The 25826-nt window shown below is 46.0% G+C and overlaps 22 non-coding genes across 22 annotated transcripts; all 22 read right to left on the bottom strand.

Annotated features, from left to right (window-relative positions):
• Positions 1–401: 401 nt before the first annotated feature.
• Positions 402–565, bottom strand: LOC144990654 (U1 spliceosomal RNA). Its single transcript, XR_013654613.1, has one exon. It is a non-coding gene; the product is annotated as a U1 spliceosomal RNA (small nuclear RNA).
• Positions 566–1476: 911 nt separating this feature from the next.
• Positions 1477–1640, bottom strand: LOC144990680 (U1 spliceosomal RNA). The gene has a single exon (XR_013654639.1). It is a non-coding gene; the product is annotated as a U1 spliceosomal RNA (small nuclear RNA).
• A 911-nt stretch (positions 1641–2551) lies between these two features.
• LOC144990711 (U1 spliceosomal RNA) lies at positions 2552–2715 on the bottom strand. The gene has a single exon (XR_013654670.1). It is a non-coding gene; the product is annotated as a U1 spliceosomal RNA (small nuclear RNA).
• A 911-nt stretch (positions 2716–3626) lies between these two features.
• On the bottom strand, positions 3627–3790 carry LOC144990692 (U1 spliceosomal RNA). The gene has a single exon (XR_013654651.1). It is a non-coding gene; the product is annotated as a U1 spliceosomal RNA (small nuclear RNA).
• Positions 3791–5663: 1873 nt separating this feature from the next.
• Positions 5664–5827, bottom strand: LOC144990702 (U1 spliceosomal RNA). Its single transcript, XR_013654661.1, has one exon. It is a non-coding gene; the product is annotated as a U1 spliceosomal RNA (small nuclear RNA).
• A 903-nt stretch (positions 5828–6730) lies between these two features.
• On the bottom strand, positions 6731–6894 carry LOC144990608 (U1 spliceosomal RNA). The gene has a single exon (XR_013654566.1). It is a non-coding gene; the product is annotated as a U1 spliceosomal RNA (small nuclear RNA).
• A 911-nt stretch (positions 6895–7805) lies between these two features.
• On the bottom strand, positions 7806–7969 carry LOC144990647 (U1 spliceosomal RNA). The gene has a single exon (XR_013654606.1). It is a non-coding gene; the product is annotated as a U1 spliceosomal RNA (small nuclear RNA).
• A 911-nt stretch (positions 7970–8880) lies between these two features.
• On the bottom strand, positions 8881–9044 carry LOC144990659 (U1 spliceosomal RNA). The gene has a single exon (XR_013654618.1). It is a non-coding gene; the product is annotated as a U1 spliceosomal RNA (small nuclear RNA).
• Positions 9045–9953: 909 nt separating this feature from the next.
• LOC144990668 (U1 spliceosomal RNA) lies at positions 9954–10117 on the bottom strand. The gene has a single exon (XR_013654627.1). It is a non-coding gene; the product is annotated as a U1 spliceosomal RNA (small nuclear RNA).
• A 909-nt stretch (positions 10118–11026) lies between these two features.
• LOC144990628 (U1 spliceosomal RNA) lies at positions 11027–11190 on the bottom strand. Its single transcript, XR_013654587.1, has one exon. It is a non-coding gene; the product is annotated as a U1 spliceosomal RNA (small nuclear RNA).
• A 903-nt stretch (positions 11191–12093) lies between these two features.
• Positions 12094–12257, bottom strand: LOC144990679 (U1 spliceosomal RNA). The gene has a single exon (XR_013654638.1). It is a non-coding gene; the product is annotated as a U1 spliceosomal RNA (small nuclear RNA).
• A 909-nt stretch (positions 12258–13166) lies between these two features.
• On the bottom strand, positions 13167–13330 carry LOC144990629 (U1 spliceosomal RNA). Its single transcript, XR_013654588.1, has one exon. It is a non-coding gene; the product is annotated as a U1 spliceosomal RNA (small nuclear RNA).
• A 903-nt stretch (positions 13331–14233) lies between these two features.
• On the bottom strand, positions 14234–14397 carry LOC144990593 (U1 spliceosomal RNA). Its single transcript, XR_013654549.1, has one exon. It is a non-coding gene; the product is annotated as a U1 spliceosomal RNA (small nuclear RNA).
• A 909-nt stretch (positions 14398–15306) lies between these two features.
• On the bottom strand, positions 15307–15470 carry LOC144990630 (U1 spliceosomal RNA). The gene has a single exon (XR_013654589.1). It is a non-coding gene; the product is annotated as a U1 spliceosomal RNA (small nuclear RNA).
• Positions 15471–16373: 903 nt separating this feature from the next.
• Positions 16374–16537, bottom strand: LOC144990690 (U1 spliceosomal RNA). The gene has a single exon (XR_013654649.1). It is a non-coding gene; the product is annotated as a U1 spliceosomal RNA (small nuclear RNA).
• Positions 16538–17440: 903 nt separating this feature from the next.
• On the bottom strand, positions 17441–17604 carry LOC144990620 (U1 spliceosomal RNA). The gene has a single exon (XR_013654579.1). It is a non-coding gene; the product is annotated as a U1 spliceosomal RNA (small nuclear RNA).
• A 909-nt stretch (positions 17605–18513) lies between these two features.
• On the bottom strand, positions 18514–18677 carry LOC144990701 (U1 spliceosomal RNA). Its single transcript, XR_013654660.1, has one exon. It is a non-coding gene; the product is annotated as a U1 spliceosomal RNA (small nuclear RNA).
• A 1863-nt stretch (positions 18678–20540) lies between these two features.
• Positions 20541–20704, bottom strand: LOC144990708 (U1 spliceosomal RNA). The gene has a single exon (XR_013654667.1). It is a non-coding gene; the product is annotated as a U1 spliceosomal RNA (small nuclear RNA).
• A 911-nt stretch (positions 20705–21615) lies between these two features.
• Positions 21616–21779, bottom strand: LOC144990688 (U1 spliceosomal RNA). The gene has a single exon (XR_013654647.1). It is a non-coding gene; the product is annotated as a U1 spliceosomal RNA (small nuclear RNA).
• A 903-nt stretch (positions 21780–22682) lies between these two features.
• LOC144990682 (U1 spliceosomal RNA) lies at positions 22683–22846 on the bottom strand. Its single transcript, XR_013654641.1, has one exon. It is a non-coding gene; the product is annotated as a U1 spliceosomal RNA (small nuclear RNA).
• A 909-nt stretch (positions 22847–23755) lies between these two features.
• LOC144990650 (U1 spliceosomal RNA) lies at positions 23756–23919 on the bottom strand. Its single transcript, XR_013654609.1, has one exon. It is a non-coding gene; the product is annotated as a U1 spliceosomal RNA (small nuclear RNA).
• Positions 23920–24828: 909 nt separating this feature from the next.
• On the bottom strand, positions 24829–24992 carry LOC144990712 (U1 spliceosomal RNA). Its single transcript, XR_013654671.1, has one exon. It is a non-coding gene; the product is annotated as a U1 spliceosomal RNA (small nuclear RNA).
• Positions 24993–25826: the final 834 nt, after the last annotated feature.

A 25826-nucleotide genomic window follows, 5' to 3' on the forward strand; every position in this document is an offset into this window, starting at 1 on the left:
TCAGAGGCCACTTTTCTGGCTGTTGTTTCCTACTTGAGCTCAAACTTGCTGTGGAAAGAGATGTGACTTTTGCGTTGTCCCACATCCCCAATGCAAGGGAGGATTTTGTGGTGGTTTTCCACACCCAACGGCTGATGTCTTTTGCACCTGGCCAGCCATCTTTGTAAGGAAGGGACACTAACGCTAACGTCAGACGCATGCAAGCCAATGTAGCCTATAGACGGGCTCTGGTCCTGTCCAAGATCCAACAAAATGTAACGCGTATATATAGATATAGATAGGGATAGAGAGAGGGAGAAAGCACTAGTTGCATCTCACCTAAAACTGCTCACATTTTGCATTCCGAAGATGGACACGAAGCTTTCACTGTTCTAAGACATCTTTGTCTTTTACATTGTAAACAGGGGAGAGCGCGAACGCAGTCCCCCACTACCACAAATTATGCAGTTGAGATTCCCACATTTGGGGAATTCACCAGGGTCAGCACGGTCAGGGTGCAATGACAGAGCCTCGCCTTGGGCAAACCACTTTCTTGATCATGGTGTCACCCCTGCCAGGTAAGTATGTCTTCTTGGGTTCAAACAAGGATGACTTCTTCCCCAGTCCTTGACTCTGGCAGTAGGTTTAGCAAGTGCCCCATGCATTTTCCTAATCCCCGAGTCAGACCCATGACCAATACTTTTTGCCATGTTAAAACACTGCTTGTGTTTTGTTATATTGTGTAAAGTTGACATACTTCTGTGAGCCCTGCTTTATGGCCGGAAAAAGAATTGTTTTACAGTTTCTTTTCCTGTTAAAAGAAACATACATTGGCTTGTGGGTCCCCATCCCCACCCACAGGTGACATCAGAAGGCTGAGAACTTGTCTTCCAGCTGTGGAGCTTACTAAAGGCAGTACGTGTTCAACTTCCTGCTGAAAAGCAAATCTATGTGGAGCCAGCTCAATCAGTCATGAAACGCTTGGCAGAATCCCATAAGAAGATGTTAGTTGCCTGTCAGTGCAACACAAGACGTCTTGAGTTCAGTCAAAATTGAATGTTCTAAGGGTGTGGTTTCCATGCCCCCTTTGCTTGGCTCAGAGGCCACTTTTCTGGCTGTTGTTTCCTACTTGAGCTCAAACTTGCTTTGGAAAGAGATGTGACTTTTGCATTGTCCCACATCCCCAATGCAAGGGAGGATTTTGTGGTGGTTTTCCACACCCAACGGCTGATGTCTTTTGCACCTGGCCAGCCATCTTTGTAAGGAAGGGACACTAACGCTAACGTCAGACGCATGCAAGCCAATGTAGCCTATAGACGGGCTCTGGTCCTGTCCAAGATCCAACAAAATGTAACGCGTATATATAGATATAGATAGGGATAGAGAGAGAGAGAAAGCACTAGTTGCATCACACCTAAAACTGCTCACATTATGCATTCCAAAGATGGACATGAAGCTTTCACTGTTCTAAGACATCTTTGTCTTTTACATTGTAAACAGGGGAGAGCGCGAACGCAGTCCCCCACTACCACAAATTATGCAGTTGAGATTCCCACATTTGGGGAATTCACAAGGGTCAGCATGGTCAGGGTGCAATGACAGAGCCTCGCCTTGGGCAAACCACCTTCTTGATCATGGTGTCACCCCTGACAGGTAAGTATGTCTTCTTGGGTTCAAACAAGGATGACTGCTTCCCCAGTCCTTGACTCTGGCAGTAGGTTTAGCAAGTGCCCCATGCATTTTCCTAATCCCCGAGTCAGACCCATGACCAATACTTTTTGCCATGTTAAAACACTGCTTGTGTTTTGTTATATTGTGTAAAGTTGACATACTTCTGTGAGCCCTGCTTTATGGCCGGAAAAAGAATTGTTTTAGTTTCTTTTCCTGTTAAAAGAAACATTCATTGGCTTGTGGGTCCCCATCCCCACCCACCAGTGACATCAGAAGGCTGAGAACTTGTCTTCCAGCTGTGGAGCTTACTAAAGGCAGTACGTGTTCAACTTCCTGCTGAAAAGCAAATCTATGTGGAGCCAGCTCAATCAGTCATGAAACGCTTGGCAGAATCCCATAAGAAGATGTTAGTTGCCTGTCAGTGCAACACAAGACGTCTTGAGTTCAGTCAAAATTGAATGTTCTAAGGGTGTGGTTTCCATGCCCCCTTTGCTTGGCTCAGAGGCCACTTTTCTGGCTGTTGTTTCCTACTTGAGCTCAAACTTGCTTTGGAAAGAGATGTGACTTTTGCGTTGTCCCACATCCCCAATGCAAGGGAGGATTTTGTGGTGGTTTTCCACACCCAACGGCTGATGTCTTTTGCACCTGGCCAGCCATCTTTGTAAGGAAGGGACACTAACGCTAACGTCAGACGCATGCAAGCCAATGTAGCCTATAGACGGGCTCTGGTCCTGTCCAAGATCCAACAAAATGTAACGCGTATATATAGATATAGATAGGGATAGAGAGAGAGAGAGAAAGCACTAGTTGCATCACACCTAAAACTGCTCACAATTTGCATTCCAAAGATGGATATGAAGCTTTCACTGTTCTAAGACATCTTTGTCTTTTACATTGTAAACAGGGGAGAGCGCGAACACAGTCCCCCACTACCACAAATTATGCAGTTGAGATTCCAGCATTTGGGGAATTAACAAGGGTCAGCACGGTCAGGGTGCAATGACAGAGCCTCGCCTTGGGCAAACCACTTTCTTGATCATGGTGTCACCCCTGCCAGGTAAGTATGTCTTCTTGGGTTCAAACAAGGATGACTGCTTCCCCAGTCCTTGACTCTGGCAGTAGGTTTAGCAAGTGCCCCATGCATTTTCCTAATCCCCGAGTCAGACCCATGACCAATACTTTTTGCCATGTTAAAACACTGCTTGTGTTTTGTTATATTGTGTAAAGTTGACATACTTCTGTGAGCCCTGCTTTATGGCCGGAAAAAGAATTGTTTTACAGTTTCTTTTCCTGTTAAAAGAAACATACATTGGCTTGTGGGTCCCCATCCCCACCCACAGGTGACATCAGAAGGCTGAGAACTTGTCTTCCAGCTGTGGAGCTTACTAAAGGCAGTACGTGTTCAACTTCCTGCTGAAAAGCAAATCTATGTGGAGCCAGCTCAATCAGTCATGAAACGCTTGGCAGAATCCCATAAGAAGATGTTAGTTGCCTGTCAGTGCAACACAAGACGTCTTGAGTTCAGTCAAAATTGAATGTTCTAAGGGTGTGGTTTCCATGCCCCCTTTGCTTGGCTCAGAGGCCACTTTTCTGGCTGTTGTTTCCTACTTGAGCTCAAACTTGCTTTGGAAAGAGATGTGACTTTTGCATTGTCCCACATCCCCAATGCAAGGGAGGATTTTGTGGTGGTTTTCCACACCCAACGGCTGATGTCTTTTGCACCTGGCCAGCCATCTTTGTAAGGAAGGGACACTAACGCTAACGTCAGACGCATGCAAGCCAATGTAGCCTATAGACGGGCTCTGGTCCTGTCCAAGATCCAACAAAATGTAACGCGTATATATAGATATAGATAGGGATAGAGAGAGAGAGAAAGCACTAGTTGCATCACACCTAAAACTGCTCACATTATGCATTCCAAAGATGGAGATGAAGCTTTCACTGTTCTAAGACATCTTTGTCTTTTACATTGTAAACAGGGGAGAGCGCGTACGCAGTCCCCCACTACCACAAATTATGCAGTTGAGATTCCCACATTTGGGGAATTCACAAGGGTCAGCATGGTCAGGGTGCAATGACAGAGCCTCGCCTTGGGCAAACCACCTTCTTGATCATGGTGTCACCCCTGACAGGTAAGTATGTCTTCTTGGGTTCAAACAAGGATGACTGCTTCCCCAGTCCTTGACTCTGGCAGTAGGTTTAGCAAGTGCCCCATGCATTTTCCTAATCCCCGAGTCAGACCCATGACCAATACTTTTTGCCATGTTAAAACACTGCTTGTGTTTTGTTATATTGTGTAAAGTTGACATACTTCTGTGAGCCCTGCTTTATGGCCGGAAAAAGAATTGTTTTACAGTTTCTTTTCCTGTTAAAAGAAACATTCATTGGCTTGTGGGTCCCCATCCCCACCCACCAGTGACATCAGAAGGCTGAGAACTTGTCTTCCAGCTGTGGAGCTTACTAAAGGCAGTACGTGTTCAACTTCCTGCTGAAAAGCAAATCTATGTGGAGCCAGCTCAATCAGTCATGAAACGCTTGGCAGAATCCCATAAGAAGATGTTAGTTGCCTGTCAGTGCAACACAAGACGTCTTGAGTTCAGTCAAAATTGAATGTTCTAAGGGTGTGGTTTCCATGCCCCCTTTGCTTGGCTCAGAGGCCACTTTTCTGGCTTTTGTTTCCTACTTGAGCTCAAACTTGCTTTGGAAAGAGATGTGACTTTTGCGTTGTCCCACATCCCCAATGCAAGGGAGGATTTTGTGGTGGTTTTCCACACCCAACGGCTGATGTCTTTTGCACCTGGCCAGCCATCTTTGTAAGGAAGGGACACTAACGCTAACGTCAGACGCATGCAAGCCAATGTAGCCTATAGACGGGCTCTGGTCCTGTCCAAGATCCAACAAAATGTAACGCGTATATATAGATATAGATAGGGATAGATAGAGAGAGAGAGAAAGCACTAGTTGCATCACACCTAAAACTGCTCACATTTTGCATTCCGAAGATGGACATGAAGCTTTCACTGTTCTAAGACATCTTTGTCTTTTACATTGTAAACAGGGGAGAGCGCGAACACAGTCCCCCACTACCAAAAATTATGCAGTTGAGATTCCCACATTTGGGTGACTGCTTCCCCAGTCCTTGACTCTGGCAGTAGGTTTAGCAAGTGCCCCATGAATTTTCCTAATCCCCGAGTCAGACCCATGACCAATACTTTTTGCCATGTTAAAACACTGCTTGTGTTTTGTTATATTGTGTAAAGTTGACATACTTCTGTGAGCCCTGCTTTATGGCCGGAAAAAGAATTGTTTTACAGGTTATTTTCCTGTTAAAAGAAACATTCATTGGCTTGTGGGTCCCCACCCCCACCCACCAGTGACATCAGAAGGCTGAGAACTTGTCTTCCAGCTGTGGAGCTTACTAAAGGCAGTACGTGTTCAACTTCCTGCTGAAAAGCAAATCTATGTGGAGTCAGCTCAATCAGTCATGAAACGCTTGGCAGAATCCCATAAGAAGATGTTAGTTGCCTGTCAGTGCAACACAAGACGTCTTGAGTTCAGTCAAAATTGAATGTTCTAAGGGTGTGGTTTCCATGCCCCCTTTGCTTGGCTCAGAGGCCACTTTTCTGGCTGTTGTTTCCTACTTGAGCTCAAACTTGCTTTGGAAAGAGATGTGACTTTTGCGTTGTCCCACATCCCCAATGCAAGGGAGGATTTTGTGGTGGTTTTCCACACCCAACGGCTGATGTCTTTTGCACCTGGCCAGCCATCTTTGTAAGGAAGGGACACTAACGCTAACGTCAGACGCATGCAAGCCAAAGTAGCCTATAGACGGGCTCTGGTCCTGTCCAAGATCCAACAAAATGTAACGCGTATATATAGATATAGATAGGGATAGATAGAGAGAGAGAGAAAGCACTAGTTGCATCACACCTAAAACTGCTCACCTTTTGCATTCCGAAGATGGACATGAAGCTTTCACTGTTCTAAGACATCTTTGTCTTTTACATTGTAAACAGGGGAGAGCGCGAACACAGTCCCCCACTACCACAAATTATGCAGTTGAGATTCCCACATTTGGGGAATTCACAAGGGTCAGCACGGTCAGGATGCAATGACAGAGCCTCGCCTTGGGCAAACCACCTTCTGGATAATGGTGTCACCCCTGCCAGGTAAGTATGTCTTCTTGGGTTCAAACAAGGATGACTGCTTCCCCAGTCCTTGACTCTGGCAGTAGGTTTAGCAAGTGCCCCATGCATTTTCCTAATCCCCGAGTCAGACCCATGACCAATGCTTTTTGCCATGTTAAAACACTGCTTGTGTTTTGTTATATTGTGTAAAGTTGACATACTTCTGTGAGCCCTGCTTTATGGCCGGAAAAAGAATTGTTTTACAGTTTATTTTCCTGTTAAAAGAAACATTCATTGGCTAGTGGGTCCCCATCCCCACCCACCAGTGACATCAGAAGGCTGAGAACTTGTCTTCCAGCTGTGGAGCTTACTAAAGGCAGTACGTGTTCAACCTCCTGCTGAAAAGCAAATCTATGTGGAGCCAGCTCAATCAGTCATGAAACGCTTGGCAGAATCCCATAAGAAGATGTTAGTTGCCTGTCAGTGCAACACAAGACGTCTTGAGTTCAGTCAAAATTGAATGTTCTAAGGGTGTGGTTTCCATGCCCCCTTTGCTTGGCTCAGAGGCCACTTTTCTGGCTGTTGTTTCCTACTTGAGCTCAAACTTGCTGTGGAAAGAGATGTGACTTTTGCGTTGTCCCACATCCCCAATGCAAGGGAGGATTTTGTGGTGGTTTTCCACACCCAACGGCTGATGTCTTTTGCACCTGGCCAGCCATCTTTGTAAGGAAGGGACACTAACGCTAACATCAGACGCATGCAAGCCAATGTAGCCTATAGACGGGCTCTGGTCCTGTCCAAGATCCAACAAAATGTAACGCGTATATATAGATAGGGATAGAGAGAGAGAAAGCACTAGTTGCATCACACCTAAAACTGCTCACATTTTGCATTCCGAAGATGGACATGAAGCTTTCACTGTTCTAAGACATCTTTGTCTTTTACATTGTAAACAGGGGAGAGCGCGAACGCAGTCCCCCACTACCACAAATTATGCAGTTGAGATTCCCACATTTGGGGAATTCACAAGGGTCAGCACGGTCAGGGTGCAATGACAGAGCCTCGCCTTGGGCAAACCACTTTCTTGATCATGGTGTCACCCCTGCCAGGTAAGTATGTCTTCTTGGGTTCAAACAAGGATGACTGCTTCCCCAGTCCTTGACTCTGGCAGTAGGTTTAGCAAGTGCCCCATGCATTTTCCTAATCCCCGAGTCAGACCCATGACCAATACTTTTTGCCATGTTAAAACACTGCTTGTGTTTTGTTATATTGTGTAAAGTTGACATACTTCTGTGAGCCCTGCTTTATGGCCGGAAAAAGAATTGTTTTACAGTTTCTTTTCCTGTTAAAAGAAACATACATTGGCTTGTGGGTCCCCATCCCCACCCACCAGTGACATCAGAAGGCTGAGAACTTGTCTTCCAGCTGTGGAGCTTACTAAAGGCAGTACGTGTTCAACTTCCTGCTGAAAAGCAAATCTATGTGGAGCCAGCTCAATCAGTCATGAAACGCTTGGCAGAATCCCATAAGAAGATGTTAGTTGCCTGTCAGTGCAACACAAGACGTCTTGAGTTCAGTCAAAATTGAATGTTCTAAAGGTGTGGTTTCCATGCCCCCTTTGCTTGGCTCAGAGGCCACTTTTCTGGCTGTTGTTTCCTACTTGAGCTCAAACTTGCTTTGGAAAGAGATGTGACTTTTGCGTTGTCCCACATCCCCAATGCAAGGGAGGATTTTGTGGTGGTTTTCCACACCCAACGGCTGATGTCTTTTGCACCTGGCCAGCCATCTTTGTAAGGAAGGGACACTAACGCTAACGTCAGACGCATGCAAGCCAATGTAGCCTATAGACGGGCTCTGGTCCTGTCCAAGATCCAACAAAATGTAACGCGTATATATAGATATAGATAGGGATAGAGAGAGAGAGAAAGCACTAGTTGCATCACACCTAAAACTGCTCACCTTTTGCATTCCGAAGATGGACATGAAGCTTTCACTATTCTAAGACATCTTTGTCTTTTACATTGTAAACAGGGGAGAGCGCGAACGCAGTCCCCCACTACCACAAATTATGCAGTTGAGATTCCCACATTTGGGGAATTCACAAGGGTCAGCACGGTCAGGGTGCAATGACAGAGCCTCGCCTTGGGCAAACCACCTTCTTGATCATGGTGTCACCCCTGCCAGGTAAGTATGTCTTCTTGGGTTCAAACAAGGATGACTGCTTCCCCAGTCCTTGACTCTGGCAGTAGGTTTAGCAAGTGCCCCATGCATTTTCCTAATCCCCGAGTCAGACCCATGACCAATACTTTTTGCCATGTTAAAACACTGCTTGTGTTTTGTTATATTGTGTAAAGTTGACATACTTCTGTGAGCCCTGCTTTATGGCCCGAAAAAGAATTGTTTTACAGTTTCTTTTCCTGTTAAAAGAAACATACATTGGCTTGTGGGTCCCCATCCCCACCCACCAGTGACATCAGAAGGCTGAGAACTTGTCTTCCAGCTGTGGAGCTTACTAAAGGCAGTACGTGTTCAACTTCCTGCTGAAAAGCAAATCTATGTGGAGCCAGCTCAATCAGTCATGAAACGCTTGGCAGAATCCCATAAGAAGATGTTAGTTGCCTGTCAGTGCAACAGAAGACGTCTTGAGTTCAGTCAAAATTGAATGTTCTAAGGGTGTGGTTTCCATGCCCCCTTTGCTTGGCTCAGAGGCCACTTTTCTGGCTGTTGTTTCCTACTTGAGCTCAAACTTGCTGTGGAAAGAGATGTGACTTTTGCGTTGTCCCACATCCCCAATGCAAGGGAGGATTTTGTGGTGGTTTTCCACACCCAACGGCTGATGTCTTTTGCACCTGGCCAGCCATCTTTGTAAGGAAGGGATACTAACGCTAACGTCAGACGCATGCAAGCCAATGTAGCCTATAGACGGGCTCTGGTCCTGTCCAAGATCCAACAAAATGTAACGCGTATATATAGATATAGATAGGGATAGAGAGAGGGAGAAAGAACTAGTTGCATCACACCTAAAACTGCTCACATTTTGCATTCCGAAGATGGACATGAAGCTTTCACTGTTCTAAGACATCTTTGTCTTTTACATTGTAAACAGGGGAGAGCGCGAACGCAGTCCCCCACTACCACAAATTATGCAGTTGAGATTCCCACATTTGGGGAATTCACAAGGGTCAGCACGGTCAGGGTGCAATGACAGAGCCTCGCCTTGGGCAAACCACCTTCTTGATCATGGTGTCACCCCTGCCAGGTAAGTATGTCTTCTTGGGTTCAAACAAGGATGACTGCTTCCCCAGTCCTTGACTCTGGCAGTAGGTTTAGCAAGTGCCCCATGCATTTTCCTAATCCCCGAGTCAGACCCATGACCAATACTTTTTGCCATGTTAAAACACTGCTTGTGTTTTGTTATATTGTGTAAAGTTGACATACTTCTGTGAGCCCTGCTTTATGGCCCGAAAAAGAATTGTTTTACAGTTTCTTTTCCTGTTAAAAGAAACATACATTGGCTTGTGGGTCCCCATCCCCACCCACCAGTGACATCAGAAGGCTGAGAACTTGTCTTCCAGCTGTGGAGCTTACTAAAGGCAGTACGTGTTCAACTTCCTGCTGAAAAGCAAATCTATGTGGAGCCAGCTCAATCAGTCATGAAACGCTTGGCAGAATCCCATAAGAAGATGTTAGTTGCCTGTCAGTGCAACAGAAGACGTCTTGAGTTCAGTCAAAATTGAATGTTCTAAGGGTGTGGTTTCCATGCCCCCTTTGCTTGGCTCAGAGGCCACTTTTCTGGCTGTTGTTTCCTACTTGAGCTCAAACTTGCTGTGGAAAGAGATGTGACTTTTGCGTTGTCCCACATCCCCAATGCAAGGGAGGATTTTGTGGTGGTTTTCCACACCCAACGGCTGATGTCTTTTGCACCTGGCCAGCCATCTTTGTAAGGAAGGGACACTAACGCTAACGTCAGACGCATGCAAGCCAATGTAGCCTATAGACGGGCTCTGGTCCTGTCCAAGATCCAACAAAATGTAACGCGTATATATAGATATAGATAGGGATAGAGAGAGAGAAAGCACTAGTTGCATCACACCTAAAACTGCTCACATTTTGCATTCCGAAGATGGACATGAAGCTTTCACTGTTCTAAGACATCTTTGTCTTTTACATTGTAAACAGGGGAGAGCGCGAACGCAGTCCCCCACTACCACAAATTATGCAGTTGAGATTCCCACATTTGGGGAATTCACAAGGGTCAGCACGGTCAGGGTGCAATGACAGAGCCTCGCCTTGGGCAAACCACCTTCTTGATCATGGTGTCACCCCTGCCAGGTAAGTATGTCTTCTTGGGTTCAAACAAGGATGACTGCTTCCCCAGTCCTTGACTCTGGCAGTAGGTTTAGCAAGTGCCCCATGCATTTTCCTAATCCCCGAGTCAGACCCATGACCAATACTTTTTGCCATGTTAAAACACTGCTTGTGTTTTGTTATATTGTGTAAAGTTGACATACTTCTGTGAGCCCTGCTTTATGGCCGGAAAAAGAATTGTTTTACAGTTTCTTTTCCTGTTAAAAGAAACATTCATTGGCTTGTGGGTCCCCATCCCCACCCACCAGTGACATCAGAAGGCTGAGAACTTGTCTTCCAGCTGTGGAGCTTACTAAAGGCAGTACGTGTTCAACTTCCTGCTGAAAAGCAAATCTATGTGGAGCCAGCTCAATCAGTCATGAAACGCTTGGCAGAATCCCATAAGAAGATGTTAGTTGCCTGTCAGTGCAACACAAGACGTCTTGAGTTCAGTCAAAATTGAATGTTCTAAGGGTGTGGTTTCCATGCCCCCTTTGCTTGGCTCAGAGGCCACTTTTCTGGCTGTTGTTTCCTACTTGAGCTCAAACTTGCTGTGGAAAGAGATGTGACTTTTGCGTTGTCCCACATCCCCAATGCAAGGGAGGATTTTGTGGTGGTTTTCCACACCCAACGGCTGATGTCTTTTGCACCTGGCCAGCCATCTTTGTAAGGAAGGGACACTAACGCTAACGTCAGACGCATGCAAGCCAATGTAGCCTATAGACGGGCTCTGGTCCTGTCCAGGATCCAACAAAATGTAACGCGTATATATAGATATAGATAGGGATAGAGAGAGAGAAAGCACTAGTTGCATCACACCTAAAACTGCTCACATTTTGCATTCCGAAGATGGACATGAAGCTTTCACTGTTCTAAGACATCTTTGTCTTTTACATTGTAAACAGGGGAGAGCGCGAACGCAGTCCCCCACTACCACAAATTATGCAGTTGAGATTCCCACATTTGGGGAATTCACAAGGGTCAGCACGGTCAGGGTGCAATGACAGAGCCTCGCCTTGGGCAAACCGCCTTCTTGATCATGGTGTCACCCCTGCCAGGTAAGTATGTCTTCTTGGGTTCAAACTAGGATGACTGCTTCCCCAGTCCTTGACTCTGGCAGTAGGTTTAGCAAGTGCCCCATGCATTTTCCTAATCCCCGAGTCAGACCCATGACCAATACTTTTTGCCATGTTAAAACACTGCTTGTGTTTTGTTATATTGTGTAAAGTTGACATACTTCTGTGAGCCCTGCTTTATGGCCGGAAAAAGAATTGTTTTTCAGTTTCTTTTCCTGTTAAAAGAAACATTCATTGGCTTGTGGGTCCCCACCCCCACCCACCAGTGACATCAGAAGGCTGAGAACTTGTTTTCCAGCTGTGGAGCTTACTAAAGGCAGTACGTGTTCAACTTCCTGCTAAAAAGCAAACCTAGGTGGAACCAGCTCAATCAGTCATGAAACGCTTGGCAGAATCCCATAAGAAGATGTTAGTTGCCTGTCAGTGCAACACAAGACGTCTTGAGTTCAGTCAAAATTGAATGTTCTAAGGGTGTGGTTTCCATGCCCCCTTTGCTTGGTTCAGAGGCCACTTTTCTGGCTGTTGTTTCCTACTTGAGCTCAAACTTGCTGTGGAAAGATATGTGACTTTTGCGTTGTCCCACATCCCCAATGCAAGGGAGGATTTTGTGGTGGTTTTCCACACCCAACGGCTGATGTCTTTTGCACCTGGCCAGCCATCTTTGTAAGGAAGGGACACTAACGCTAACGTCAGACGCATGCAAGCCAATGTAGCCTATAGACGGGCTCTGGTCCTGTCCAAGATCCAACAAAATGTAACGCGTATATATAGATAGGGATAGAGAGAGAGAAAGCACTAGTTGCATCACACCTAAAACTGCTCACATTTTGCATTCCGAAGAGGGACATGAAGCTTTCACTGTTCTAAGACATCTTTGTCTTTTACATTGTAAACAGGGGAGAGCGCGAACGCAGTCCCCCACTACCACAAATTATGCAGTTGAGATTCCCACATTTGGGGAATTCACAAGGGTCAGCACGGTCAGGGTGCAATGACAGAGCCTCGCCTTGGGCAAACCACCTTCTTGATCATGGTGTCACCCCTGCCAGGTAAGTATGTCTTCTTGGGTTCAAACAAGGATGACTGCTTCCCCAGTCCTTGACTCTGGCAGTAGGTTTAGCAAGTGCCCCATGCATTTTCCTAATCCCCGAGTCAGACCCATGACCAATACTTTTTGCCATGTTAAAACACTGCTTGTGTTTTGTTATATTGTGTAAAGTTGACATACTTCTGTGAGCCCTGCTTTATGGCCGGAAAAAGAATTGTTTTACAGTTTCTTTTCCTGTTAAAAGAAACATTCATTGGCTTGTGGGTCCCCATCCCCACCCACCAGTGACATCAGAAGGCTGAGAACTTGTCTTCCAGCTGTGGAGCTTACTAAAGGCAGTACGTGTTCAACTTCCTGCTGAAAAGCAAATCTATGTGGAGCCAGCTCAATCAGTCATGAAACGCTTGGCAGAATCCCATAAGAAGATGTTAGTTGCCTGTCAGTGCAACACAAGACGTCTTGAGTTCAGTCAAAATTGAATGTTCTAAGGGTGTGGTTTCCATGCCCCCTTTGCTTGGCTCAGAGGCCACTTTTCTGGCTGTTGTTTCCTACTTGAGCTCAAACTTGCTGTGGAAAGAGATGTGACTTTTGCGTTGTCCCACATCCCCAATGCAAGGGAGGATTTTGTGGTGGTTTTCCACACCCAACGGCTGATGTCTTTTGCACCTGGCCAGCCATCTTTGTAAGGAAGGGACACTAACGCTAACGTCAGACGCATGCAAGCCAATGTAGCCTATAGACGGGCTCTGGTCCTGTCCAGGATCCAACAAAATGTAACGCGTATATATAGATATAGATAGGGATAGAGAGAGAGAAAGCACTAGTTGCATCACACCTAAAACTGCTCACATTTTGCATTCCGAAGATGGACATGAAGCTTTCACTGTTCTAAGACATCTTTGTCTTTTACATTGTAAACAGGGGAGAGCGCGAACGCAGTCCCCCACTACCACAAATTATGCAGTTGAGATTCCCACATTTGGGGAATTCACAAGGGTCAGCACGGTCAGGGTGCAATGACAGAGCCTCGCCTTGGGCAAACCGCCTTCTTGATCATGGTGTCACCCCTGCCAGGTAAGTATGTCTTCTTGGGTTCAAACTAGGATGACTGCTTCCCCAGTCCTTGACTCTGGCAGTAGGTTTAGCAAGTGCCCCATGCATTTTCCTAATCCCCGAGTCAGACCCATGACCAATACTTTTTGCCATGTTAAAACACTGCTTGTGTTTTGTTATATTGTGTAAAGTTGACATACTTCTGTGAGCCCTGCTTTATGGCCGGAAAAAGAATTGTTTTTCAGTTTCTTTTCCTGTTAAAAGAAACATTCATTGGCTTGTGGGTCCCCACCCCCACCCACCAGTGACATCAGAAGGCTGAGAACTTGTTTTCCAGCTGTGGAGCTTACTAAAGGCAGTACGTGTTCAACTTCCTGCTAAAAAGCAAACCTAGGTGGAACCAGCTCAATCAGTCATGAAACGCTTGGCAGAATCCCATAAGAAGATGTTAGTTGCCTGTCAGTGCAACACAAGACGTCTTGAGTTCAGTCAAAATTGAATGTTCTAAGGGTGTGGTTTCCATGCCCCCTTTGCTTGGTTCAGAGGCCACTTTTCTGGCTGTTGTTTCCTACTTGAGCTCAAACTTGCTGTGGAAAGATATGTGACTTTTGCGTTGTCCCACATCCCCAATGCAAGGGAGGATTTTGTGGTGGTTTTCCACACCCAACGGCTGATGTCTTTTGCACCTGGCCAGCCATCTTTGTAAGGAAGGGACACTAACGCTAACGTCAGACGCATGCAAGCCAATGTAGCCTATAGACGGGCTCTGGTCCTGTCCAAGATCCAACAAAATGTAACGCGTATATATAGATAGGGATAGAGAGAGAGAAAGCACTAGTTGCATCACACCTAAAACTGCTCACATTTTGCATTCCGAAGAGGGACATGAAGCTTTCACTGTTCTAAGACATCTTTGTCTTTTACATTGTAAACAGGGGAGAGCGCGAACGCAGTCCCCCACTACCAGAAATTATGCAGTTGAGATTCCCACATTTGGGGAATTCACAAGGGTCAGCACGGTCAGGGTGCAATGACAGAGCCTCGCCTTGGGCAAACCACCTTCTTGATCATGGTGTCACCCCTGCCAGGTAAGTATGTCTTCTTGGGTTCAAACAAGGATGACTGCTTCCCCAGTCCTTGACTCTGGCAGTAGGTTTAGCAAGTGCCCCATGCATTTTCCTAATCCCCGAGTCAGACCCATGACCAATACTTTTTGCCATGTTAAAACACTGCTTGTGTTTTGTTATATTGTGTAAAGTTGACATACTTCTGTGAGCCCTGCTTTATGGCCGGAAAAAGAATTGTTTTACAGTTTCTTTTCCTGTTAAAAGAAACATTCATTGGCTTGTGGGTCCCTATCCCCACCCACCAGTGACATCAGAAGGCTGAGAACTTGTCTTCCAGCTGTGGAGCTTACTAAAGGCAGTACGTGTTCAACTTCCTGCTGAAAAGCAAATCTATGTGGAGCCAGCTCAATCAGTCATGAAACGCTTGGCAGAATCCCATAAGAAGATGTTAGTTGCCTGTCAGTGCAACACAAGACGTCTTGAGTTCAGTCAAAATTGAATGTTCTAAGGGTGTGGTTTCCATGCCCCCTTTGCTTGGCTCAGAGGCCACTTTTCTGGCTGTTGTTTCCTACTTGAGCTCAAACTTGCTTTGGAAAGAGATGTGACTTTTGCGTTGTCCCACATCCCCAATGCAAGGGAGGATTTTGTGGTGGTTTTCCACACCCAACGGCTGATGTCTTTTGCACCTGGCCAGCCATCTTTGTAAGGAAGGGACACTAACGCTAACGTCAGACGCATGCAAGCCAATGTAGCCTATAGACGGGCTCTGGTCCTGTCCAGGATCCAACAAAATGTAACGCGTATATATAGATATAGATAGGGATAGAGAGAGAGAAAGCACTAGTTGCATCACACCTAAAACTGCTCACATTTTGCATTCCGAAGATGGACATGAAGCTTTCACTGTTCTAAGACATCTTTGTCTTTTACATTGTAAACAGGGGAGAGCGCGAACGCAGTCCCCCACTACCACAAATTATGCAGTTGAGATTCCCACATTTGGGGAATTCACAAGGGTCAGCACGGTCAGGGTGCAATGACAGAGCCTCGCCTTGGGCAAACCGCCTTCTTGATCATGGTGTCACCCCTGCCAGGTAAGTATGTCTTCTTGGGTTCAAACTAGGATGACTGCTTCCCCAGTCCTTGACTCTGGCAGTAGGTTTAGCAAGTGCCCCATGCATTTTCCTAATCCCCGAGTCAGACCCATGACCAATACTTTTTGCCATGTTAAAACACTGCTTGTGTTTTGTTATATTGTGTAAAGTTGACATACTTCTGTGAGCCCTGCTTTATGGCCGGAAAAAGAATTGTTTTACAGTTTATTTTCCTGTTAAAAGAAACATACATTGGCTTGTGGGTCCCCATCCCCACCCACCAGTGACATCAGAAGGCTGAGAACTTGTCTTCCAGCTGTGGAGCTTACTAAAGGCAGTACGTGTTCAACTTCCTGCTGAAAAGCAAATCTATGTGGAGCCAGCTCAATCAGTCATGAAACGCTTGGCAGAATCCCATAAGAAGATGTTAGTTGCCTGTCAGTGCAACACAAGACGTCTTGAGTTCAGTCAAAATTGAATGTTCTAAGGGTGTGGTTTCCATGCCCCCTTTGCTTGGCTCAGAGGCCACTTTTCTGGCTGTTGTTTCCTACTTGAGCTCAAACTTGCTGTGGAAAGAGATGTGACTTTTGCGTTGTCCCACATCCCCAATGCAAGGGAGGATTTTGTGGTGGTTTTCCACACCCAACGGCTGATGTCTTTTGCACCTGGCCAGCCATCTTTGTAAGGAAGGGACACTAACGCTAACATCAGACGCATGCAAGCCAATGTAGCCTATAGACGGGCTCTGGTCCTGTCCCATATCCAACAAAATGTAACGCGTATATATAGATAGGGATAGAGAGAGAGAAAGCACTAGTTGCATCACACCTAAAACTGCTCACATTTTGCATTCCGAAGAGGGACATGAAGCTTTCACTGTTCTAAGACATCTTTGTCTTTTACATTGTAAACAGGGGAGAGCGCGAACGCAGTCCCCCACTACCACAAATTATGCAGTTGAGATTCCCACATTTGGGGAATTCACAAGGGTCAGCACGGTCAGGGTGCAATGACAGAGCCTCGCCTTGGGCAAACCACCTTCTTGATCATGGTGTCACCCCTGCCAGGTAAGTATGTCTTCTTGGGTTCAAACAAGGATGACTGCTTCCCCAGTCCTTGACTCTGGCAGTAGGTTTAGCAAGTGCCCCATGCATTTTCCTAATCCCCGAGTCAGACCCATGACCAATACTTTTTGCCATGTTAAAACACTGCTTGTGTTTTGTTATATTGTGTAAAGTTGACATACTTCTGTGAGCCCTGCTTTATGGCCGGAAAAAGAATTGTTTTTCAGTTTCTTTTCCTGTTAAAAGAAACATTCATTGGCTTGTGGGTCCCCACCCCCACCCACCAGTGACATCAGAAGGCTGAGAACTTGTTTTCCAGCTGTGGAGCTTACTAAAGGCAGTACGTGTTCAACTTCCTGCTAAAAAGCAAACCTATGTGGAACCAGCTCAATCAGTCATGAAACGCTTGGCAGAATCCCATAAGAAGATGTTAGTTGCCTGTCAGTGCAACACAAGACGTCTTGAGTTCAGTCAAAATTGAATGTTCTAAGGGTGTGGTTTCCATGCCCCCTTTGCTTGGTTCAGAGGCCACTTTTCTGGCTGTTGTTTCCTACTTGAGCTCAAACTTGCTGTGGAAAGAGATGTGACTTTTGCGTTGTCCCACATCCCCAATGCAAGGGAGGATTTTGTGGTGGTTTTCCACACCCAACGGCTGATGTCTTTTGCACCTGGCCAGCCATCTTTGTAAGGAAGGGACACTAACGCTAACGTCAGACGCATGCAAGCCAATGTAGCCTATAGACGGGCTCTGGTCCTGTCCAAGATCCAACAAAATGTAACGCGTATATATAGATAGGGATAGAGAGAGAGAAAGCACTAGTTGCATCACACCTAAAACTGCTCACATTTTGCATTCCGAAGAGGGACATGAAGCTTTCACTGTTCTAAGACATCTTTGTCTTTTACATTGTAAACAGGGGAGAGCGCGAACGCAGTCCCCCACTACCACAAATTATGCAATTGAGATTCCCACATTTGGGGAATTCACAAGGGTCAGCACGGTCAGGGTGCAATGACAGAGCCTCGCCTTGGGCAAACCACCTTCTTGATCATGGTGTCACCCCTGCCAGGTAAGTATGTCTTCTTGGGTTCAAACAAGGATGACTGCTTCCCCAGTCCTTGACTCTGGCAGTAGGTTTAGCAAGTGCCCCATGCATTTTCCTAATCCCCGAGTCAGACCCATGACCAATACTTTTTGCCATGTTAAAACACTGCTTGTGTTTTGTTATATTGTGTAAAGTTGACATACTTCTGTGAGCCCTGCTTTATGGCCGGAAAAATAATTGTTTTACAGTTTCTTTTCCTGTTAAAAGAAACATTCATTGGCTTGTGGGTCCCCACCCCCACCCACCAGTGACATCAGAAGGCTGAGAACTTGTCTTCCAGCTGTGGAGCTTACTAAAGGCAGTACGTGTTCAACTTCCTGCTGAAAAGCAAATCTATGTGGAGCCAGCTCAATCAGTCATGAAACGCTTGGCAGAATCCCATAAGAAGATGTTAGTTGCCTGTCAGTGCAACACAAGACGTCTTGAGTTCAGTCAAAATTGAATGTTCTAAGGGTGTGGTTTCCATGCCCCCTTTGCTTGGCTCAGAGGCCACTTTTCTGGCTGCTGTTTCCTACTTGAGCTCAAACTTGCTGTGGAAAGAGATGTGACTTTTGCGTTGTCCCACATCCCCAATGCAAGGGAGGATTTTGTGGTGGTTTTCCACACCCAACGGCTGATGTCTTTTGCACCTGGCCAGCCATCTTTGTAAGGAAGGGACACTAACGCTAACGTCAGACGCATGCAAGCCAATGTAGCCTATAGACGGGCTCTGGTCCTGTCCAAGATCCAACAAAATGTAACGCGTATATATAGATATAGATAGGGATAGAGAGAGAGAAAGCACTAGTTGCATCACACCTAAAACTGCTCACATTTTGCATTCCGAAGATGGACATGAAGCTTTCACTGTTCTAAGACATCTTTGTCTTTTACATTGTAAACAGGGGAGAGCGCGAACGCAGTCCCCCACTACCACAAATTATGCAGTTGAGATTCCCACATTTGGGGAATTCACAAGGGTCAGCACGGTCAGGGTGCAATGACAGAGCCTCGCCTTGGGCAAACCACCTTCTTGATCATGGTGTCACCCCTGCCAGGTAAGTATGTCTTCTTGGGTTCAAACAAGGAGGACTGCTTCCCCAGTCCTTGACTCTGGCAGTAGGTTTAGCAAGTGCCCCATGCATTTTCCTAATCCCCGAGTCAGACCCATGACCAATGCTTTTTGCCATGTTAAAACACTGCTTGTGTTTTGTTATATTGTGTAAAGTTGACATACTTCTGTGAGCCCTGCTTTATGGCCGGAAAAAGAATTGTTTTACAGTTTCTTTTCCTGTTAAAAGAAACATTCATTGGCTTGTGGGTCCCCATCCCCACCCACCAGTGACATCAGAAGGCTGAGAACTTGTCTTCCAGCTGTGGAGCTTACTAAAGGCAGTACATGTTCAACTTCCTGCTGAAAAGCAAATCTATGTGGAGCCAGCTCAATCAGTCATGAAACGCTTGGCAGAATCCCATAAGAAGATGTTAGTTGCCTGTCAGTGCAACACAAGACGTCTTGAGTTCAGTCAAAATTGAATGTTCTAAGGGTGTGGTTTCCATGCCCCCTTTGCTTGGCTCAGAGGCCACTTTTCTGGCTGTTGTTTCCTACTTGAGCTCAAACTTGCTGTGGAAAGAGATGTGACTTTTGCGTTGTCCCACATCCCCAATGCAATGGAGGATTTTGTGGTGGTTTTCCACACCCAACGGCTGATGTCTTTTGCACCTGGCCAGCCATCTTTGTAAGGAAGGGACACTAACGCTAACGTCAGACGCATGCAAGCCAATGTAGCCTATAGACGGGCTCTGGTCCTGTCCAAGATCCAACAAAATGTAACGCGTATATATAGATATAGATAGGGATAGAGAGAGGGAGAAGGCACTAGTTGCATCACACCTAAAACTGCTCACATTTTGCATTCCAAAGATGGACATGAAGCTTTCACTGTTCTAAGACATCTTTGTCTTTTACATTGTAAACAGGGGAGAGCGCGAACGCAGTCCCCCACTACCACAAATTATGCAGTTGAGATTCCCACATTTGGGTGACTGCTTCCCCAGTCCTTGACTCTGGCAGTAGGTTTAGCAAGTGCCCCATGCATTTTCCTAATCCCCGAGTCAGACCCATGACCAATACTTTTTGCCATGTTAAAACACTGCTTGTGTTTTGTTATATTGTGTAAAGTTGACATACTTCTGTGAGCCCTGCTTTATGGCCGGAAAAAGAATTGTTTTACAGTTTCTTTTCCTGTTAAAAGAAACATTCATTGGCTTGTGGGTCCCCATCCCCACCCACCAGTGACATCAGAAGGCTGAGAACTTGTCTTCCAGCTGTGGAGCTTACTAAAGGCAGTACGTGTTCAACTTCCTGCTGAAAAGCAAATCTATGTGGAGCCAGCTCAATCAGTCATGAAACGCTTGGCAGAATCCCATAAGAAGATGTTAGTTGCCTGTAAGTGCAACACAAGACGTCTTGAGTTCAGTCAAAATTGAATGTTCTAAGGGTGTGGTTTCCATGCCCCCTTTGCTTGGCTCAGAGGCCACTTTTCTGGCTGTTGTTTCCTACTTGAGCTCAAACTTGCTTTGGAAAGAGATGTGACTTTTGCGTTGTCCCACATCCCCAATGCAAGGGAGGATTTTGTGGTGGTTTTCCACACCCAACGGCTGATGTCTTTTGCACCTGGCCAGCCATCTTTGTAAGGAAGGGACACTAACGCTAACGTCAGACGCATGCAAGCCAATGTAGCCTATAGACGGGCTCTGGTCCTGTCCAAGATCCAACAAAATGTAACGCGTATATATAGATATAGATAGGGATAGAGAGAGAGAAAGCACTAGTTGCATCACACCTAAAACTGCTCACATTTTGCATTCCGAAGATGGACATGAAGCTTTCACTGGTCTAAGACATCTTTGTCTTTTACATTGTAAACAGGGGAGAGCGCGAACGCAGTCCCCCACTACCACAAATTATGCAGTTGAGATTCCCACATTTGGGGAATTAACAAGGGTCAGCACGGTCAGGGTTCAATGACAGAGCCTCACTTTGGGCAAACCACTTTCTTGATCATGGTGTCACCCCTGCCAGGTAAGTATGTCTTCTTGGGTTCAAACAAGGATGACTGCTTCCCCAGTCCTTGACTCTGGCAGTAGGTTTAGCAAGTGCCCCATGCATTTTCCTAATCCCCGAGTCAGACCCATGACCAATACTTTTTGCCATGTTAAAACACTGCTTGTGTTTTGTTATATTGTGTAAAGTTGACATACTTCTGTGAGCCCTGCTTTATGGCCGGAAAAAGAATTGTTTTACAGTTTCTTTTCCTGTTAAAAGAAACATTCATTGGCTTGTGGGTCCCCATCCCCACCCACCAGTGACATCAGAAGGCTGAGAACTTGTCTTCCAGCTGTGGAGCTTACTAAAGGCAGTACGTGTTCAACTTCCTGCTGAAAAGCAAATCTATGTGGAGCCAGCTCAATCAGTCATGAAACGCTTGGCAGAATCCCATAAGAAGATGTTAGTTGCCTGTCAGTGCAACACAAGACGTCTTGAGTTCAGTCAAAATTGAATGTTCTAAGGGTGTGGTTTCCATGCCCCCTTTGCTTGGCTCAGAGGCCACTTTTCTGGCTGTTGTTTCCTACTTGAGCTCAAACTTGCTTTGGAAAGAGATGTGACTTTTGCGTTGTCCCACATCCCCAATGCAAGGGAGGATTTTGTGGTGGTTTTCCACACCCAACGGCTGATGTCTTTTGCACCTGGCCAGCCATCTTTGTAAGGAAGGGACACTAACGCTAACGTCAGACGCATGCAAGCCAATGTAGCCTATAGACGGGCTCTGGTCCTGTCCAAGATCCAACAAAATGTAACGCGTATATATAGATATAGATAGGGATAGAGAGAGGGAGAACGCACTAGTTGCATCACACCTAAAACTGCTCACATTTTGCATTCCGAAGATGGACATGAAGCTTTCACTGTTCTAAGACATCTTTGTCTTTTACATTGTAAACAGGGGAGAGCGCGAACGCAGTCCCCCACTACCACAAATTATGCAGTTGAGATTCCCACATTTGGGGAATTAACAAGGGTCAGCACGGTCAGGGTGCAATGACAGAGCCTCACCTTGGGCAAACCACTTTCTTGATCATGGTGTCACCCCTGCCAGGTAAGCATGTCTTCTTGGGTTCAAACAAGGATGACTGCTTCCCCAGTCCTTGACTCTGGCAGTAGGTTTAGCAAGTGCCCCATGCATTTTCCTAATCCCCGAGTCAGACCCATGACCAATACTTTTTGCCATGTTAAAACACTGCTTGTGTTTTGTTATATTGTGTAAAGTTGACATACTTCTGTGAGCCCTGCTTTATGGCCGGAAAAAGAATTGTTTTACAGTTTCTTTTCCTGTTAAAAGAAACATACATTGGCTTGTGGGTCCCCATCCCCACCCACCAGTGACATCAGAAGGCTGAGAACTTGTCTTCCAGCTGTGGAGCTTACTAAAGGCAGTACGTGTTCAACTTCCTGCTGAAAAGCAAATCTATGTGGAGCCAGCTCAATCAGTCATGAAACGCTTGGCAGAATCCCATAAGAAGATGTTAGTTGCCTGTCAGTGCAACACAAGACGTCTTGAGTTCAGTCAAAATTGAATGTTCTAAGGGTGTGGTTTCCATGCCCCCTTTGCTTGGCTCAGAGGCCACTTTTCTGGCTGTTGTTTCCTACTTGAGCTCAAACTTGCTGTGGAAAGAGATGTGACTTTTGCGTTGTCCCACATCCCCAATGCAAGGGAGGATTTTTTGGTGGTTTTCCACACCCAACGGCTGATGTCTTTTGCACCTGGCCAGCCATCTTTGTAAGGAAGGGACACTAACGCTAACGTCAGACGCATGCAAGCCAATGTAGCCTATAGACGGGCTCTGGTCCTGTCCAAGATCCAACAAAATGTAACGCGTATATATAGATAGGGATAGAGAGAGAGAAAGCACTAGTTGCATCACACCTAAAACTGTTCACATTTTGCATTCCGAAGATGGACATGAAGCTTTCACTGTTCTAAGACATCTTTGTCTTTTACATTGTAAACAGGGGAGAGCGCGAACGCAGTCCCCCACTACCACGAATTATGCAGTTGAGATTCCCACATTTGGGGAATTCACAAGGGTCAGCACGGTCAGGGTGCAATGACAGAGTCTCGCCTTGGGCAAACCACCTTCTTGATCATGGTGTCACCCCCGCCAGGTAAGTATGTCTTCTTGGGTTCAAACAAGGATGACTGCTTCCCCAGTCCTTGACTCTGGCAGTAGGTTTAGCAAGTGCCCCATGCATTTTCCTAATCCCCGAGTCAGACCCATGACCAATACTTTTTGCCATGTTAAAACACTGCTTGTGTTTTGTTATATTGTGTAAAGTTGACATACTTCTGTGAGCCCTGCTTTATGGCCGGAAAAAGAATTGTTTTACAGTTTCTTTTCCTGTTAAAAGAAACATTCATTGGCTTGTGGGTCCCCATCCCCACCCACCAGTGACATCAGAAGGCTGAGAACTTGTCTTCCAGCTGTGGAGCTTACTAAAGGCAGTACGTGTTCAACTTCCTGCTGAAAAGCAAATCTATGTGGAGCCAGCTCAATCAGTCATGAAACGCTTGGCAGAATCCCATAAGAAGATGTTAGTTGCCTGTCAGTGCAACACAAGACGTCTTGAGTTCAGTCAAAATTGAATGTTCTAAGGGTGTGGTTTCCATGCCCCCTTTGCTTGGCTCAGAGGCCACTTTTCTGGCTGTTGTTTCCTACTTGAGCTCAAACTTGCTTTGGAAAGAGATGTGACTTTTGCGTTGTCCCACATCCCCAATGCAAGGGAGGATTTTGTGGTGGTTTTCCACACCCAACGGCTGATGTCTTTTGCACCTGGCCAGCCATCTTTGTAAGGAAGGGACACTAACGCTAACGTCAGACGCATTCAAGCCAATGTAGCCTATAGACGGGCTCTGGTCCTGTCCAAGATCCAACAAAATGTAACGCGTATATATAGATATAGATAGGGATAGAGAGAGAGAAAGCACTAGTTGCATCACACCTAAAACTGCTCACATTTTGCATTCCGAAGATGGACATGAAGCTTTCACTGTTCTAAGACATCTTTGTCTTTTACATTGTAAACAGGGGAGAGCGCCAACGCAGTCCCCCACTACCACAAATTATGCAGTTGAGATTCCCACATTTGGGGAATTCACAAAGGTCAGCACGGTCAGGGTGCAATGACAGAGCCTCGCCTTGGGCAAACCACCTTCTTGATCATGGTGTCGCCCCTGCCAGGTAAGTATGTCTTCTTGGGTTCAAACTAGGATGATTGCTTCCCCAGTCCTTGACTCTGGCAGTAGGTTTAGCAAGTGCCCCATGCATTTTCCTAATCCCCGAGTCAGACCCATGACCAATACTTTTTGCCATGTTAAAACACTGTTTGTGTTTTGTTATATTGTGTAAAGTTGACATACTTCTGTGAGCCCTGCTTTATGGCCGGAAAAAGAATTGTTTTACAGTTTCTTTTCCTGTTAAAAGAAACATACATTGGCTTGTGGGTCCCCATCCCCACCCACCAGTGACATCAGAAGGCTGAGAACTTGTCTTCCAGCTGTGGAGCTTACTAAAGGCAGTACGTGTTCAACTTCCTGCTGAAAAGCAAATCTATGTGGAGCCAGCTCAATCAGTCATGAAACGCTTGGCAGAATCCCATAAGAAGATGTTAGTTGCCTGTCAGTGCAACACAAGACGTCTTGAGTTCAGTCAAAATTGAATGTTCTAAGGGTGTGGTTTCCATGCCCCCTTTGCTTGGCTCAGAGGCCACTTTTCTGGCTGTTGTTTCCTACTTGAGCTCAAACTTGCTTTGGAAAGAGATGTGACTTTTGCGTTGTCCCACATCCCCAATGCAAGGGAGGATTTTGTGGTGGTTTTCCACACCCAACGGCTGATGTCTTTTGCACCTGGCCAGCCATCTTTGTAAGGAAGGGACACTAACGCTAACGTCAGACGCATGCAAGCCAATGTAGCCTATAGACGGGCTCTGGTCCTGTCCAAGATCCAACAAAATGTAACGCGTATATATAGATATAGATAGGGATAGAGAGAGATAAAGCACTAGTTGCATCACACCTAAAACTGCTCACATTTTGCGTTCCGAAGATGGACATGAAGCTTTCACTGTTCTAAGACATCATTGTCTTTTACATTGTAAACAGGGGAGAGCGCGAACGCAGTCCCCCACTACCACAAATTATGCAGTTGAGATTCCCACATTTGGGGAATTCACAAGGGTCAGCACGGTCAGGGTGCAATGACAGAGCCTCGCCTTGGGCAAACCACCTTCTTGATCATGGTGTCACCCCTGCCAGGTAAGTATGTCTTCTTGGGTTCAAACAAGGATGACTGCTTCCCCAGTCCTTGACTCTGGCAGTAGGTTTAGCAAGTGCCCCATGCATTTTCCTAATCCCCGAGTCAGACCCATGACCAATACTTTTTGCCATGTTAAAACACTGCTTGTGTTTTGTTATATTGTGTAAAGTTGACATACTTCTGTGAGCCCTGCTTTAAGGCCGGAAAAAGAATTGTTTTACAGTTTCTTTTCCTGTTAAAAGAAACATACATTGGCTTGTGGGTCCCCATCCCCACCCACCAGTGACATCAGAAGGCTGAGAACTTGTCTTCCAGCTGTGGAGCTTACTAAAGGCAGTACGTGTTCAACTTCCTGCTGAAAAGCAAATCTATGTGGAGCCAGCTCAATCAGTCATGAAACGCTTGGCAGAATCCCATAAGAAGATGTTAGTTGCCTGTCAGTGCAACACAAGACGTCTTGAGTTCAGTCAAAATTGAATGTTCTAAGGGTGTGGTTTCCATGCCCCCTTTGCTTGGCTCAGAGGCCACTTTTGTGGCTGTTGTTTCCTACTTGAGCTCAAACTTGCTTTGGAAAGAGATGTGACTTTTGCGTTGTCCCACATCCCCAATGCAAGGGAGGATTTTGTGGTGGTTTTCCACACCCAACGGCTGATGTCTTTTGCACCTGGCCAGCCATCTTTGTAAGGAAGGGACACTAACGCTAACGTCAGACGCATGCAAGCCAATGTAGCCTATAGACGGGCTCTGGTCCTGTCCAAGATCCAACAAAATGTAAGGCGTATATATAGATATAGATAGGGATAGAGAGAGAGAAAGCACTAGTTGCATCACACCTAAAACT

Source organism: Oryzias latipes, chromosome 2, assembly GCF_053564925.1.
Source record: "Oryzias latipes strain Hd-rR chromosome 2, Olatipes_Hd-rR_3.1".
NCBI lineage: Eukaryota > Metazoa > Chordata > Actinopteri > Beloniformes > Adrianichthyidae > Oryzias > Oryzias latipes.